General features: G+C 38.6%; 1 long non-coding RNA gene and 1 pseudogene across 1 annotated transcript; both read right to left on the bottom strand.

The window, feature by feature from the left end:
• Positions 1-1,085: 1,085 nt before the first annotated feature.
• LOC106374869 lies at positions 1,086-1,719 on the bottom strand. Its single transcript, XR_007322816.1, has 3 exons — positions 1,542-1,719; positions 1,327-1,443; positions 1,086-1,237 (listed from the first exon to the last, which is right to left on the bottom strand). It is a non-coding gene; the product is annotated as an uncharacterized LOC106374869 (long non-coding RNA).
• Positions 1,720-6,601: 4,882 nt separating this feature from the next.
• Positions 6,602-8,163, bottom strand: LOC111208149 (annotated as a pseudogene).
• Positions 8,164-13,207: the final 5,044 nt, after the last annotated feature.

Here is a 13,207-nt window from a genome sequence, read left to right as displayed (position 1 = left end):
TGATATTAAATGTATATCTTTATAAATTATTTTATAGTTTAAATATTATTTTTAATATATATATATATATATATATATGTATTTGCACGTACGCGCGGATTCAAATCTAGTTAAATATTAAAGTAGAGTTTGCTAGATCAATCTCATGAACATATTCGAAGTAAAAAAAAAAATTCGAAGTGGTTTAAGTTTTTTGGTATTTATTAATCTCGCGTCTTTTTTTCTTCATTGCTTAAAAGTTTGATCTGAGGAAAAACATTCATAGGTTTGCATAAACTTAAATCACTCGTATAAGAAGTCAAACGGCATTCATTAGATGGTTAAGAAATTATTTATTTTAAAGAAACTTTACCAAATGCTACATATTTTAAAAATTGATGCCGAAACATTATTCAAACAGAAAATAGTGGGTAGAGAGACTTCATGATCTTCGCCTATGCGACCCGTGCCTTCTTGCCAACCTTGGAAGTTGCTGTTGCGGGAGGCTTATTGGTGTGGACACCAGTTGAAGTAATTCCTATAGTTGGTGCTTCCTCACAGTCGTCACCATCAGTGTCCACCTTAGTAAGCACTGAGATATTCCCAGGCATATCATCGCCATGATCATCGTTGCCATCCTGTTATTCTTCATTATTTCCATACTACAAAAGGACCAGAATGAAATATAATTTAAAACATATATGGGCAACGAACTCAGAGAGTGGCAGACGGTCACGTTCGTTCAAGATGCGTGATATAGTGAAGGTTTGGTGATTGGCAGCGAAATTGTAGCTGCTTACTCTGACCTGGAAGGTGCAAGTCTTGCCAACCATTTGTGCAATAAAAGGGGTAGCTGTGTGTCCTCTGGATTTTCTCCCTCTCCAGCCTATGTCTCCAATTAATGAATTACAAATGAATAAATCAATAATTTGAGGATGATGGTGGATAATGATATGTGTTACGGTAGGCACGTACCAAGATATGCATTTTTCCCATTGAAATCAACAAATAGACTTTCAGCAATCTCATCAGCAATTGTTGTTTCTACACGATCCATAAAATAAAATGTTTAACATGTATGTTAGTTGCTGATGTGTCTATGGGACCTCATTTTAGGGTCCAACATACCGAAGGAAACCAACTGCATTGGTGTTACTGCAGGTTGCCAAGTAAAAGATGAGACCGTCCGCTGAAGCTTCTTTGTACATCTGGAGCAAGAGACATAGCACCAGCCTTTATCCATATTAAATCCAGTGACCTTCATGGGGCCAGACAAATTCAACCTCTACATTTTACATTAACATAATCACATGCAAAATACAATCATACTAAATATTATTGTACAACCTGAGGCTGGGAGTGAGGATAAACTCGTTTAGTTCAGCTATGGTCACATGCTCAACCTTGGATTAACCCCTCAGCAGTGAAGCTGATGATGTGTTCCCAGTGTCTTGAGAGACCAGCCTGTAATGATGGACAGTAACCCGTCAGAGCATGTAGTGGATAAGTCATAGAACAAAACAAATCTGGACGTAAAAGTGAAAGAACTACCAAATACTTACTTGTAAAATAGGTTTCCTCTGCATTAGTCTCCTTGTCAAAATAAAGTTGTCTCCCAGATGTGGCATTCAGGAACAGACGCCTGCAAATCAATAGTGTTGTAAGTGTTCCAAGAAGCATTAGGGTCGATCTTAGTTAAACAATACAGAGAATATGTGACAGAGTACCTCTTACTATTGTGGGACTTATGCTAGCCGTCCAGGTGGCTATGGAATGATACAGCATCTGAGTCAAACATACTCAACGTCCCAGAAACATCACTGTGAGGAAAAAAACAGTGTAAGGAATGCTCAACATTTATTTTTTTTATAGATGTGAGCTCAGCGATTTATTCCTGAAAAGGATTATCATTTTAAGATCTTAAATGTTGCAATGGTGAGTCTGTGAGAAACTGCTAGTAAGTGGATTACCTAGAAGCTGGGTATTTGTGTTAGCTAGGCCAAGCAGCTGATTTTGATTTCGAAACCTGAAGTGTTCTTCTGGAATTGAGGAAACCGGTTCGGTTAACTAATCAAAACTGGTTGAATCACTCAACCATATCAATAGAGGAGAGTCCGACAGACTAAAATTTTGATTACACCTAGTGACATCAAAGCCGCTCAAAGAGAACATAGAACCCGCCTTTAAGTGCCGTCTGTAGGTGGTGAGATGGTGAACTTCCTGGCATGAGTGTCGCCTGAAAATGAAAAAAAAACATAAGCAACAACAGGATTCGAAACCACTCCGAAAAAGGAAAAATTGAATTTCGCAAACATTTTTTGGATATATATGAGCCTAACGCAGCCGTGTGTTCAAAGAATACAATGGACATGAGTTTTAAGAACTGGGCAGAAAATTATAAAAAAAAAAACCTTAATCAACATCCTGATTCGAAACCATTTCCCAAAAATAAAAAAAACGTTATTTGAAAACAACCGGATTTGGCAAAATATGAACGAAAGAACAGTTTGCTCTGAGAACATATTTTTGATAACTATGATCCTAAATGCCGTCGCGGAATCACCTTGGAGTCGAGGAGGAGCATATCCACACCGATGAGCTCACCACCGCGTTTGACGTTACTAAGAACCAAGTTTTGATTGTTGTAGGATTGGTGAGGATGATGATTATGGAACGAATACTGCCTTTTTATAGGTAAAGTTTCACCGACTTGGAGAGAGTTACGAAGTATTGAATGAGATGGTGTGGGTCCAAAGAGTAAAGATGGCCGTAAATGACGATGAGCCACTTAATTATGTAACATATCATAGGCGTTGAATCGGAGACAGAACGACATGAAGGAAACGAACAGAGAGATTTGATACAAATATTTGATACAGAAAACCTCCTAGAACCTCCATGAGAGTTTGACCTAATCGGATTTTAAGAAATCGATTGAAGAAGACGACCTTTTACCTTCTTTTTTTTTAACAGAGCAAATATTGTGTCTCGTAGCCCACAAATAAATAAAAGATGTTGCAGCCCAAAGAAAACCAAACAATTGTAGATCGAGGCCCATTAAAAATACACGCAACAAAATAATCAAAACGAAAACTTAGGACACGTGTCAGCTCCTAAACACATGAATTATCTATGTGGAATCCGAGGTGGCGCTCTCACAGGAGAGAGAACCTTACTTTATAATAATAGATTTGATTATTAACATTTAGGCTCTGACTGTCTGGTATCTCCGGCGCAACAAAAAGAAGTGAAAAATTTATTACTCTATATTACGCTCTGACGTGTAAAATTACATTATTCTATATTTACTCTGCTTACTATTGAAACAGTAGAAAAGTAGACTCATTGTTACGCTCAGAGAGTAACTCTTCTTTTTTATTTTCCCTCTATTTTTTATTTCCTCTCGTTTCTACTTTTTTCATCTCTCATTTACTCAATAAGACCACCTCCATTGTTTAGAGCCTTTAATGGGTTCTTAAAATTATTTTAATAGTTAATTGTGTACTTTATGAAGTTTAGAACTCCTATTAATATAATTAGTTGTGTGAAGGTCCAATGGGAGAACCCCAATGAGGTTCTTAAATTTTTTTTTTTTAGAAATTTAATTATTAAATTTAAATATTACAAAACTTATTAATTATTGGATTTCATAGCGTTTACACAAATCTGACATAAAAACGTATGAAAATAAAAATACAAATTGATAATTAGAAATTTTAAACAAACATGAAAGAAATGCATAAACGAGAAAAAGCCGATTAATTTGTGTAGATTAATTGAATTTGTTCATAAAATGGCTAATCAAAAACCTGTTAAATCGTCCCTTAATTAAATAGTAGTAAAATTACTACAAGATAAATTATTTTTTAGCAAATTTTGTTTTAAAAGATGCATGGTTGATAGATAAACACTACATAAAACAATCAAAGCTCATATCTAAGAAACTTTTGATAAGCCAACGGGTTAACACACCAAATATATGAAAAAGTTTTGCCCACTGTGATATCCCCACACACAACATTACCCAATCAAATATCAATCGACACTCAGTTACTAAAAATGCCTCAACGTTGTTACAAACTCACTTTCCAACCCACAACCAAATTGAGATTTATCCTAACATCTTTCTATATCTCCCTCTTCCTTGTTTTAATATAACAACAACTCAGTTTCAGAGCTCTCCCTCCAGCTGTCTCTTTGTTGATTTCATCACCATCTATGACACATCCAAACATTCAACAATTACATGACGTGACCAAACACAATCTTTACATTTTTTCACTGGATGGGTGGTCAGAGAAGTGGCTACTTACGTTAAACTCCATGTATGAGGTGCACATTGAAAGCCATTGCTGATCCATTAGCTTGAATGCAATGCAATATAGAAGGTCAAATGCAGATTCATTCTCTGCTTACAAACGCAAACACCCAAAATCCAATTAAAACACCCATGTGTGCAATTAATGCATTTCAATCTGATGAAGTGGAACCGAAACTTTCCAGAAAGGAACTTCAAAAAAGTTGCCCCTGTTCGAGGTTTTACTGTATTTTTTTCAAATGATATTATTGTTAGTGAACCTCTCTGATTATCTCAAAAATGGTACTCATGCAAATAGTGTTTGAAGTCATTAGCGCTGAAACTGCAGCATTGTGGTATGGTAACATTGACTCAACACAGAAGCTCATCTCCACAGGATTTCTACAATCATCAAATCAAGCGATGATACATAAGGCTACAAAGTTTGACCTTTCTACTGCTTCGGAAAGTCCAATACAAATTAAGTATGAATAGAGATCAAATCAGCTAAACGGAGACTAACCGGAGAGGTGAAAGCGGTGGCTCGAAACGGCCAGTGGAAGCAGCAGCGACTCCCGCAGACAAAGCGGCTCGAACCATCGATCTTCGGTGAAACAAATCAGAATCGTCTTTGAATCCAGAGAGAGAAGATGGGGTGATCGAGATTGGATCCCCTTTGTAACCTGACGAAGATCGAGATCAGAATCGAATCGAGAGAAGACGTGATCGACATTGGAGGAGGAAGAGAAAGAACTGATTTTCGGAGGAGGAGGAGAGAGAGCCATAAATGTGAGGTTCAATACACAACTGACACGTAGGGGTCCTTATCAACCCTACAAATCCCACGTTAAACACCGGTTCTGTTATTTTTATTCCTTTTTCATTTATTGTTTTCCCACTTTTCGTTAACACCCCCTTTAGAAGACGCCGATGGAGCTGCTCTAAGCAACCGGTCACACTTTTAGAGAAACAATTACATTTTCTCTTTTTGGTTTCTTTCATTATTAAATAACTAAATTCAAACACAAACACATGTAAGCATTATTTTATATTTGGAATAAATGATAAGTACAGAGTTAACTAATTGTAAGTGGCTTGTCACCACCCATCTCTTGAAGCTGTCTTGGATTCAAATGCTAACCTAGTATAGGTTTAAAATATTTCGACAAACATTTATTATGGGCAAATCTTCCAAAAAATTTTAAATTTTTTTTTATTTGACAAAAATAGCACAAAAAAGAAAAAAAATAACAAAAAATTTCATTAAAAAAATAAATGACTCTTCTACTCTTACTTTATAGATATATACTAGATATGAACCCGTGCGTTGCAACGAGTTTTGTTTGATGTTTTAATTTAATAAAGAAATAAAAGTAATAAATCATTTTATTATACTTTTAGGATTGTCTGTGCATATGTTGTGTGAGACTTATTTTATAATTAAAAACTCGTTTTTACACATAAATTCCAGTTAATATTTATATTTTATAAGCATGGTGCATAAGTGAATTTTTATCAACTTTCTACTTAGTGCTAGAGAAAACACTAATACCTATAACTTTAAACCCAACCCGAATTAAGAATTAGAATGAAAAAAAAATTGAAAGTTAAATAAGGCCAATCGAGTCAATGACAACATCATACACTTTCTTATGTAATAATTTAATATTTTATTAAACTTATCTGATGCTTAATAATTTTCTTAATTCATTATTTCTTAATGATATATTTCCATAACAACATTTTAATTAAAAATGAAGTAGAAAAATGTTACATAGTAAAAACAAAAATGTAATAAGATGGGGACGAAGCTTGATTTTTTTAACAAAATACATATAAAAATCACTTCGGTGACAATAATAATAATCTATTTCTTATGACCAAACATGAAAATACATATCAAACATGTGTATGATCTTTGTATGACCAAACACATAAAAATATCAATCATGACAACATCCTAATTTTTTATTTTTGTTAATTAAATAGTTTTAACATCATACTTGTCATCGAATTCTTTTATTAATTATTATTAAATAATTTTAAAATTTTATTTTTGTTTAGATTGTTTTTAAAAAGTGCTCCTTTTCATTTACAATCAAATATATATATATCAAATACTATTTTACATTTATTTGTTTAGGATTTTAGGAAAGGAAAATTAATATCATATAACTTTTTACAATTATCTTCTGTTTAAAATTTTAGAAAAAATAAATTGTTATCAAATAAATATTCCTAGTTGACATATATCAAAAGATAAATCAAATAATAGAGAGAATGAATAAATATAAGTTTATCAAATAATTATTTCTAGTTACTATTAGAAAAATTAAATTGTTATCAAATAACAGTTGCATACAGGGCGCTCCTTTTTCGCCCAAATTAAACTTATGCATATACAAACTCAAAAGCAAACTGCACACTGACAACCAAATTTTTATTTAAAATTTGTAAAGTCGAACGTTTTTATTTATATCTAAGTAAAAGACATTTAGCCTAGAGAAAAGAAAGTCAAAACAACAAAAAGCGTGTGTTTTGATGATATCAACATGTGTAATATGATATTTTATGTGCATAAGAGGAAGGTCTAGAACTTCAGGGTGAGAACAGAGTTAGAGATGCCAGCTTGGTCGATGGTTTGGTCTAAGTCAGTCGTCAGTAGTTTAGGAGCAGACGACCCCATGATGAGTAGTTGGTAGTCTCTGGAGGCATCTGGTCTAGCCGCGTCAATGAAGTCTCGAACGTCTCTGATGGTATGGTGAGTAGTAGTGAACCGGGAGACAATGGGTGTGCCGTCTGCTAATATGACCTTGATAGAGGTCGTTGGCGCTGTGGGATTCATTGATGGTGTTGCTTCTGTGGTCAGTGAGTCGGATGAAGCTGGTGGAACAGAGTCTGGCTCGGCTAGAGTTCTTCCCACACCTTGGAATGAATTTGAGGAATCCTGTTGTTAGAGATCTAAGAAGCAAAGAGCTTTCAACATTTCAGTAAGAGAACATATAAGCATTATAAGAGAGAAAAAGTGATGTATAATGAGTGTGATAAGGACACGCCGTTTGCCACCTGGAGAATCGAGTGCACGTGGTGACTCCAAGCTTTCTACGACCTTGAATCGACATGGAAATCTATGTTTATAATCAATCCAAGCTAAACTGGAGAATTAAAAGCACAAAATTTGAACTGAACAGAAAAAAAAAAGAAGATAGTAAAAACCTCAAGAAACTCTGCACATTGGGGATCATCCAATGGCCATAATATATTATCATCATCGAAAGTGTAACCATTCCTATAAAGAGTGACAGTGCGTGGGATCTCTTGAGGAATAACCGAAAGAATTTCGCTTAAGCTTCTGAACTTTAGTCTTCTTGGTAATGATGATAGATCTCTTTCTACATCATCTGATTCCATAGGATCTTCGTTCCTAAAATACAAAACCTTTTGTTATCATCTAAAAGCAAGATGGTCGCAAGACTCAACATAATCGCATATTCGCTTTCGAAACTAAAGATTCATCTCTTGAAAGATTAAAAAGAAACTTACTCTTTTTCATCTGAATCGCTGAGGATGTTCCCATCGCGTTCCATCGCCTCCCTACTAAATGGATTACGAGCTGAGCGAGGAGAGAAGACACGAGATGGAGACCGTGGTGATCGCAACCGTATCGGAGAAGGAACATTTGGCCTGGCGGCGGCGGCGGCGGCGGCTGCTGCGACTACGGCGTCTCTGAAGGCGGAGACTGCAGCGGCGATATCCCATTGATGAGCTTCAAGAATGAGGATAGCGACTTGTTCCGAAGAAGATGTGATCTCAGTAGTAAAGGAGCTGATCATGTTGGGGAAAGTCACACGGTGCAGCGGAAATAGTAATGGTCGTGTTCCCCTGACCTTGTGTGAACCTGTGAAGAAAATACTTCGACGATGGCAGAATATAGTATAAGCGGAAACGTAAATGAGACAATCACAATTTTTACGTGGAAAACCTCCTCAATGTGAGAAGGAAAAATCACGGGACCGTAGTCCACTCAAAAATCCACTATATAAATGGTATGAGTACAACCACGTACTCCCTGTTCAACAGCCTGAACAGAACAGAGAGTCTAGCTACAAATAGCTATCTCCAACACAAACAACAACAACAAGAGAGCAACACAAAGCTTCAAAACCGGCAGCAACCAAACGATCTCAGCTCACAAAGATTCCGGCTTCCAGAAACTAATCCAACCGTACAAATCCAAGATAAACAAGTCGACAATACCTCTGCCAAATTTCAACTCAAGAAAAGAAGATTTCACCGTTGGATTTACCAAACACCCAAGACTGCTCTGCTGAAGAACTATGGCGACCAGCTTCAAGAAAACCCAGACAACAGAAGTTCCAACCGTTGAAATCCAAATCCCTTCAGTGAACCTCTAACCCACTGACTGAAGAAGCTTCCCACAAAATATCAGCTCGATCAGGATCCGTTTGACCCTCCAAATCCAGTCTTGAAATCACCTTACGAGTTTTCTCCTTCTCACTCTTTTTCTCCTTTCTCTCTCTTGTTTCTTTTTGTCAAAACTCTATTATTGTGAGTCTACAGTGCAAAGGGTCATGAGAATTATTATTATGTCTCATGCCCACTTGGTTCTCCCCATCTAGGAGGGACCCAACAAACTCCCCCTCCGACTAGATGGAAGAAACATCCATTCCGGCTATCTCTCGGCATACCTCAAGCTTCCCCCTCGGCAATGACTTCGTCATCATATCAGCTCCATTATCATCCGTATGAACTTTCTCAAGTTCCACTTCCTTAGAAGCAACCACATCACGTATCCAATGATACCTCCTCTGAATGTGTTTTGACTTCGAATGAAATGTAGAATTCTTCCCGAGACATATAGCGCTTTGACTATCACAAAGCAACACATACTTTTCTTGCTTGAAACCGATCTCTTCACAGAAGTTCTTCATCCACAACAGCTCTTTACAAGCTTCAACTGCAGCAATGAACTCTGCCTCAGTGGTAGATAGTGCAACACACTTTTGCAACCTTGACTGCCATGCCACAGCTCCACCCGCAAATGTTACCAAGTAACCCGAAGTAGATTTGCTAGAATCAGCATCTCCCGACATGTCAGAATCAGTGTAACTGACAAGCAATGACTTCTTACCTCCAAATGTAATCTTCAAATTAGAAGTCCCTCTGAGATATCTCAAAATCCACTTCACAGCATTCCAATGTTCTCTTCCCGGATTGGAGAGAAACCTGCTGACAACTCCAACGGCGTAGGCTAAATCCGGTCTTGTACAGACCATGGCATACATCAAACTACCCACTGCAGAAGCATACGGAACCTTCGCCATATCTTCCTTCTCCGCATATGTCTTCGGACTTTGTTGACTGCTCAGTCTTAAGTGTGGAGCAAGAGGAGTACTCAACACTTTAGACTTGTCCATGTGAAACCGCTTAAGTACTTTTTCAATGTACTTCTCCTGAGATAAGTGAATCAGCTTCTCACCTCTATCCCGAATAATTCTCATACCAAGAATCTGTTTCGCTGGACCCATATCTTTCATGGCAAAGGACTCACTGAGCTGCTCTTTCAACTCCTTAATTCTGTCCATGTTCCTGCCCACAATCAACATATCATCGACATACAGCAACAAGATGATAAAATCATCCTCACCGAACACCTTCACAAATACACAATGGTCTGAATCAGTCTCTGCATAACCATGCTCCCCCATAACAGACTTGAACTTCATGTACCACTGCCTTGGTGCTTGCTTCAATCCATAAAGGCTTTTCTTCAAGCGGCAAACCAAATTTTCTTTGCCCTTTTTCACATAGCCTTCTGGTTGTTCCATGTAGATCTCTTCCTCCAAATCACCATGAAGGAAAGCAGTCTTCACGTCCATTTGCTCAACCTCTAGATCAAGGCTCGCTGCCAATCCAAGTACAACCCGAATGGATGACATCTTCACAACAGGAGAAAAGATTTCATCATAATCAATTCCCTTCTTTTGGCTGTAGCCTTTCACAACCAATCTAGCCTTGTGTCGAGGTGGCAAATTATCATCCTCATGCTTAATTCTGTACACCCACTTATTAAGCAGAGCCTTCTTGCCCTTAGGCAATTCCACCAACTCAAAAGTATGGTTCTCCTCAAAAGAATCCATCTCCTCATCCATGGCTCCAAACCACTTATCCTTGTGTTCATCCTCCAAAGCTTCATCATAGCTTTTAGGTTCTCCCCCATCAGTAAGTAATACATACTCACTAGGTCCATACCTTGTCGACGGTTTAAGACCTCTCTCGGATCTTCTAACAATAGTAGGTTGGTTCTCAGCAGCTGGTGTCTCACAATGATCGTCACCATGATCACCACTACCATCTTCATGTGCGGGAGCATCTGCACTGGGTGTATTATCCTGAACTTCAACCTCAACCGATGTAGAAGGAGTAGCCTCTGTATCGATCAAACCCTCAAAAATCTGAGTTGGCTTTTTGGACTTGTCAATGTCCTTAATCGTTTGATCTTCCATAAACACAACATCTCTGCTCCTTACGAGCTTCCTCTCAACGGGATCATAAAGTCTGTACCCGAACTCATCATGACCATAACCGATGAACACACACTGCCGCGACTTCATCTCAAGCTTCGATCTATCAACCTTTGGGATATGAACAAATGCCTTACACCCAAAGACCCTCAAGTGACTGTAAGAAACATCCTTACCAGTCCAAACCCTCTCTGGAACATCACCATCCAATGGAGCACTTGGTGACAAATTCAGCACATGAACCACCGTGTTCAAAGCTTCTGCCCAGAAAGTCATCGATAAGCCTGACTGTGAGATCAAACATCTCATCCTCTCGACAATCGTCCGATTCATCCTTTCAGCCAACCCATTCAACTGTGGAGTATGAGGTGGCGTGAACTGATGCCTTATTCCATGCTCTTTGCAATAAGCATCAAATGGTCCAAGATACTCTCCACCATTATCACTGCGGATACACTTCAGCTTCTTCCCCGTTTGTCTCTCAACCAATGCCACAAAGAGCTTGAAATATCCCAGCACCTGATCCTTCGTCCTCATAGGAAATACCCACGACTTCCTTGAATGATCATCAATAAAAGTCACAAAATATGATGCGCCGCCAAGAGATCTTGTCTTCATTGGACCACACACATCTGAGTGTACCAAATCCAGTACCTCGGGTTTCCTAGAAGGTGCGGAAGACTTGAAAGATACCCTGTGTTGTTTTCCCGCAAAGCAATGCGAACACTTTTGTAGGTGCAAACCAAAGATTCCTGGAATCACCTCATTCTTAGACAACACATCCATTCCTTTCTCACTCATGTGACCGAGTCTCTTATGCCATAGCTCCATGGCATTATCATTCTCCACCGCATTAACAACATCTTTGGAGACCTTAGCCTGCATCCAATAGAAAGATGAAGACTTCTCACCTCGAGCCACAATCAAAGAACCGCGAGAGAGCTTCCATTTACCACCACCGTGCAAACTAAAATAGCCCTCATCATCAAGTCTTCCCGTCGATATCAGATTCATCCTAATATCAGGAACATGCTTAACATCCTTAAGCACCAGCCTAGTACCAAGACTAGTCTCCAAGCAAACATCACCAATGCCAGCAACCTGAGCCATCGCATCATTCCCCATCTTCACAGAACCATAATTACCCGTAGTATAGGTAGAAAACAAATCCCGCTGTGATGTAGCATGAGTAGTAGCTCCACTGTCAATCACCCAACTGGTGTCCTGGCATGCGACATTAATGGCATCACCCTCAAGAAGAATGAGAAACTGATCTTCGGTGAGAGTCACCCGATCCACCTTTTCTTCTTGATTTCCTTGCTGCTTGTTTTTCAACTTCCAGCAATCCTTCTTCATGTGCCCTTTCTTATGACAGAAATAGCACTCCATATTTGCAAATCTATTAGACTTGCTCCTGCTCCTGTTCTTGTCTCTCTTGGGATCTCTACTTGTACTTCTCCCCCTTGACTCAGTAACAAAAACATCTGAACGCAAACTGCTAGCATTCAACTGCCTTCTTGCTTCCTCATTAAGAACACTGTTCTTCACTGAATCCATCGAAATAACACCTTCCGACGCGGAGTTACAAAGAGACATCCTGAAAACCTCCCAAGAGTCCGGTAAAGTACCGAGAAGCCACAGACCGTGAATCTCATCATCAAACTTGATGCCCATATCAGACAACTTGTTGAGCAATCCCTGAAACGCATTCAAGTGATCTGTCATCGGAGTCCCCTCCTGATACCTCAGCTCAATCAACTTCTTGATCATGTACATCTTGTTGTTTCCGGTCTTCCTAGCATATAACTGCTCCAGCTTCTTCCACAAAGAACGAGCATCCGTCTCAGTCTCAATATGATGCAACACATTATCATCTACCCACTGCCTTATCAACCCACACACTTGGCGATGCTGCAACTTCCACTCTTCATCCGTCTTCTTCTCAGGTTTCTGCTCCTCGAAGACTGGAACATGGAATTCTTTAACAAAGAGCAAATCCTCCATCTTGCCCTCCATAGATGATAGTTAGCACCATTCAAGCTTATCATCTTGCTCATATTTTCCATCTTTCACACAAGCAAATAACAACCCAAAGTTATCAAAACCAAAGCTCTAAAACCAGAAGCTCTGATACCACTCTGTTGGGGAAAGTCACACGGCGCAGCGGAAATACTAATGGTCGTGTTCCCCTGACCTTGTGTGAACCTGTGAATAAAATACTTCGACGATGGCAGAATATAGTATAAGCGGAAACGTAAATGAGACAATCACAATTTTTACGTGGAAAACCTCCTCGATGTGAGAAGGAAAAACCACGGGACCGTAGTCCACTCAAAAATCCAATATATAAATGGTATGAGTACAACCACGTCCTCCCTGTTCAACA

Source organism: Brassica napus, chromosome C4, assembly GCF_020379485.1.
Source record: "Brassica napus cultivar Da-Ae chromosome C4, Da-Ae, whole genome shotgun sequence".
NCBI lineage: Eukaryota > Viridiplantae > Streptophyta > Magnoliopsida > Brassicales > Brassicaceae > Brassica > Brassica napus.
This window is presented reverse-complemented; position numbering and strand designations above follow the sequence as displayed.